This window comes from Pinus tabuliformis, chromosome 6 (genome assembly GCF_031772625.1).
Source record: "Pinus tabuliformis cultivar Carrire ecotype Pingquan chromosome 6, CPIR1, whole genome shotgun sequence".
Taxonomy (NCBI): domain Eukaryota; kingdom Viridiplantae; phylum Streptophyta; class Pinopsida; order Pinales; family Pinaceae; genus Pinus; species Pinus tabuliformis.
This window is the reverse complement of record NC_142292.1, coordinates 2,094,528,866-2,094,533,773: the sequence shown is the minus strand read 5'-3', so window position 1 is coordinate 2,094,533,773 and position 4,908 is coordinate 2,094,528,866.

The following is a 4,908-nucleotide window of genomic DNA, read 5'->3' as shown; positions in this document are numbered from 1 at the left end:
CGTGGGTTGTTTCTCCTTTTTTTATGCATTCAATTTGAATGCTTATGATCCTTTGCAGAGGCTCAGTAACCATCATCAAAGACTGATTATGTGGATTATAAAGGTAAAACCAGGATTTCCAAGGTAGATGGCTCATAATGGGCTGGCCATCATTTTCATTATCTATATGTAGACGCTGGTTGACAAGGGGCTGGCCATCATTACTATAAACTAAATTTAGACTGAACGGAACCATACAGGTACCATTCCTGGTGATATGAATATAACACACTGTGCTATGTGTTATTACCATTTCTTTTATGTTACCTAATCCATTAGTGAATGTAGCTACATGATACTCTTGAAAAATATTCGGTAGCATTTTGTCATTGCTACCAAACTCTCGGTCATGGAGGAGATCAAAAATATTAAAAGAGGAGTAATGCCTTACCATTATTCCTTTTGGTTGTTGTTCATGAGGATGGGCATCATTGCCTAAATCCTTTGCACTGGTAACTATGTCTGGTGGTGCCCATGATACAAGATTTGTTGGATTTTCTTCCCCATGCCTCTTAGTGCTTTCCATTTCCTGTTGTTGTCCAATTTCTTCCATTTGCTGTAAATTGTCTGTCATTGTTTGATAATGATCATCTTTATTACTTTCTCTCTGCTTCTTGGTGTTTTCCATGGCCTGGTGTTGTCCATTTTCTTCATTATTCTGGAAATTGCCATCCATTATTTGATCATGATATCCTTTACTATCTTCTCTTTGCCTCTTATTGTTTAGGTGATCTACCATGGCAGTCATTAATTCATTGATATTTCTTCACTTTATTTTATCTTATTCTCCAACTCCAAATAGTTACAAATAAAAAGGAACACTCATTATATAAATAAGTATCTCTGTTTAAATACCATGTACCCATACAACTTCAAGATGGACATCGTAGTCAAACCATGGGGAGATATAAGATGCTCTCTAAAAAAAAAATCAACAAAACATCTTGAGAAATTAAGCTCTCATGAATAAAGTGTAACTACACAAAAGGTGTGGTCATGGAAGACTAATTACATTGAGTGTGTAATGAAAACATATTGCTGGCACATTGTTAATGCTACCCACATTCAACAACTTTATCAAATTTTGTAAGATCCCAAATCTCTAAATAATCAACGCATCTAGAATATTTTAGTATTCTAAATGAAACATTGACATGTCAATCATAGAACACAGGGGATTTAAAAGAAATGCAACCCTTTATTACATACTCCCATACAATAAGATTCAAACTCCTTCAACAATGACAAATCTAAACACTGAAGCACAATCTTGGACCCCTGAATGGATCCAAAACAATTACACCCACTGGGTTTTAGTCCCTGGGATAAAAACTAGAACCGGCCTTTGCCAAGTTCTCAAATAAAACAAAAATAGATAGATAGCCTCATGATGCCCCCAATCCTTAGCTCTTATCCCCTTTTAAAGGATAGGTGGACTCTCTAGAAGCCTTATTTTATTATTTTACTCGAAAAATGAAGGTAAATACCATGGGCAAACACCACCATAATTACCATAGGAAGATTCTGTCCACTTTGACCATATCAAGAAAAGAGAATATTACAAGCTGAGTAGGGGTTGTTAAAAAATTTCCACTATTTCTTATAACTATGAACCCAAAACATTGTATTTGAGGCCATAAAATCCATGCTTCCAATCTCACTCATTTACAATTTGTTTTAACTTCATTTTCATTCAAATAATACACAAATTTATATAGCATTCAAAATTTGTGAATCCACTTATATAAATTTTTGTATGCCATGCTTGAAGAATAGTTCAACTTATTCCGATCTGGGGCACTTACCATCACCTGCAAATATACACTAGTGTGATATAATCACAACTGGCCACATGGACATATGTGGCACAATAAGTGAGTCTATTTAATGACTATGTAGTCCAAGAAGAGGATAAGTACATCAACAACTTGGTCAAAGAGAACATAACCAATTTGATAGGTCTAAATATTTTACATTTTGGAAGGTTTTTAGGTATATGTACTAAATTTTAGTAAATCAGGTAGTTATTCCTTACATTTTTGAAGGTTTGTTGGTATATACTTGGGTTTAAATTGTGTAAAATCTTGTAGTTATTCCTTGGAATCATAAGTTTTGAGTCTATATCCCCAAAAAATTTGCCTAAATAACTACATCATAATTGAGTCCAACAACTCAAAATGAGTGGTCAACAAGACTAAGTAATAGCTACATGTAAGAGGATATTTGGATGAACACAAGTGTGCTCTCCAATAATCCTCCTTGGTCATTTTCCAATACATTGACACATACTCCAATATAGTTCCATGTAAAAAAAATTAGATCCCAATGTATATGAATCTATTGTGAGAGAATATGTCATGGACCCAAGTGTTCCCTCCTAGAATGCTCCTTGTGGTGCAGGCCCATGTTGCTCAGTCTTTATCATTGTCCAATACAGTGACACAAATTCCAATATGCCATGTAAAATGGCATACATCCCAATGTATATAAATCTATTTGTGTGACGAGTCTTTATCGTTGTCCAATACATTGACACATATTCCAATATGTCATGTAAAATGGAATAGATCCCCATATATATATATATATGAGAGGATATCTCAATGAATGCAAGTGTGCCCTCCAAGAATGCTCCTTCCTGTACACATTCTTGACCAGGAGTCTCTCACATTGTCCAATATATTGGCACATATTCTAATATGTCATGTAAAATGTCATAGATCCCGTGATTAGAGGAAATTTCAACTCAAAAATAGTCACCTAAGAAAAAATTAATAAATTAATAAAAATAATGCCACATAGGCAATTTTTTTAATATGTCATTTTTATTATGTTACTTTTGTCAAAATTATCCAAATAAATGTCACATTTATCAAAATAAGTGTAATATATTTTATATTTAAATTAATGTATAAGCACAAGATTTAATAAAAATTAAATTAAAATGGTAAATTTAAAATTTAAATTTAACTTATCCAAACTTAAATTAAAAAGGTAAATTTAAAATTTCAATTAATCAAATAAACAACATTTTTATCAAAATAAGAGTATATATATTATATATTTAAATTAATTTATTAACACAATCTTTAATAAAATTTAAGTTAAAAAAGTAAACTTAAAATTTAAATTACTCAAATAAACTTCACTTTTATCAAAATATCCCTATATACATTTTATATTTAAATTAATTTATTAACACAAGCTTTAATAAAATTTAAATTAAGAAAGTAAATTAAAAATTTAAATTAAATTTAAATTACACAAATAAATGCACTTTTATTAAAATAACTGTATATATATTTTTATATTTAAATTAATTTTTTTAACACAAGATTTAATAAAGTTTAAATTAAAAAAGTAAATTTAAAATTTAAAATAGTTACCCTTCATTAAACACACTCCATCCATATTTTACCCTTCATTAAAAACATTCTAGATAGTGTTATAGAATAAGATATTAATTTTATTTTTAATATTTAATGTAGTTTTGAGTCACTTGGGCACCATTCAAACTAAAGGTAGGTAAATTATATTATTAGAAAATTTGTCTATGCCTAGTTACACGTGTATCTCTTTTGAATTTTAAAGGATTTTTATTGCCTTACACATTATAACATGGAAATTCAATGTTAATTATTTAAAATCAAATTTTCTCTAATTGAATGTAAGAAAGTATGCCCTCCAAGAATGCTTTTTGGGTACAATCCCTTAATTTGGAGTCTATATCATTGTCCAATACATTGACACATATTCCAATATACCATTTAAAATGACACATATGACAATGTATATAAATCTATTTGTGAGAGGATATGCCCATAAAAGGAGGTGTACCCTCCAAGAATGCTACTTAGGGTACACCCCCATGATGTGGAGTATCTATCATTCACCAATATATTGACACATATTGGAATATGCCATGTAAAACGAAATATATCCCAATGTATATCAATCTATTTCTATGTACTTACAAATATTCTAAGATTGCACTACATATATCAATGCAGTGTCATGGCAAGTACAACAATCTCAAGGCATGCTACATGCTATTTGGAACTCATGGACAAGGAATCAATGTGGGACTAACACATGAGACTAACACCTAGAGTGGCTAGTCGAACCAATTTATAAGTAATTAAGTTATGCATAAGAAGTGATGGAAATTGTGGCATGATTTTGTTAAAATGTAGCTAATTTTTTTGAAAATCCGAGCCATAGTTGTCAATCTTGAAGATTTTGGGTTGCCTAGTGGATTTTGATGGTGATGAATCCATTTCCACATTAAGAACAAGATTCAAACCACCCTCAGATTTTTAAGAAAAAGATAGTAGGATTCCTCAAGTTTTTACTCTCTTGCAAAATCTTGAGCCTCTACACACAACACTTATATAGATTAGATTATATAAAATCTTATAATAAATATTTTTTCCGAGGAAGGCAGTGCGGGGAGTAGGAGGCACTCCCACAGAAAATTGTGGTGTTTTCTAGAGGAGGTCGGGATTGGGATGTGGGAGCTTGTTTGTCAAAACTACGTAGATCTTGGAGGAATTCACATAGGACATGGCTATACAGTTTTGATGCTAAGTGGTTTCCCGGGCAGATGGTGGGCTGTCAATGAAAACTGCAAAATATTCTGGAGGAGTGAAGAGGAGTCTAGGAGGGAGATTATCTCGCAAAATTGCACAATTTCCTAGGAAAGTAGAGCAATCGGCAGTAGGTGCCCGTCCCTCATGTATGTGAAATTTCTTTGAACATGAAGTGCAAGAAAGACAACTACTACAAAGTTGGGGAGTTGAGTGCAGCCCTCGATCACTGCTCAAGTCAAATTCTCCAGTTGACCAACGAGTGGCTTAATGGATAGGCTTG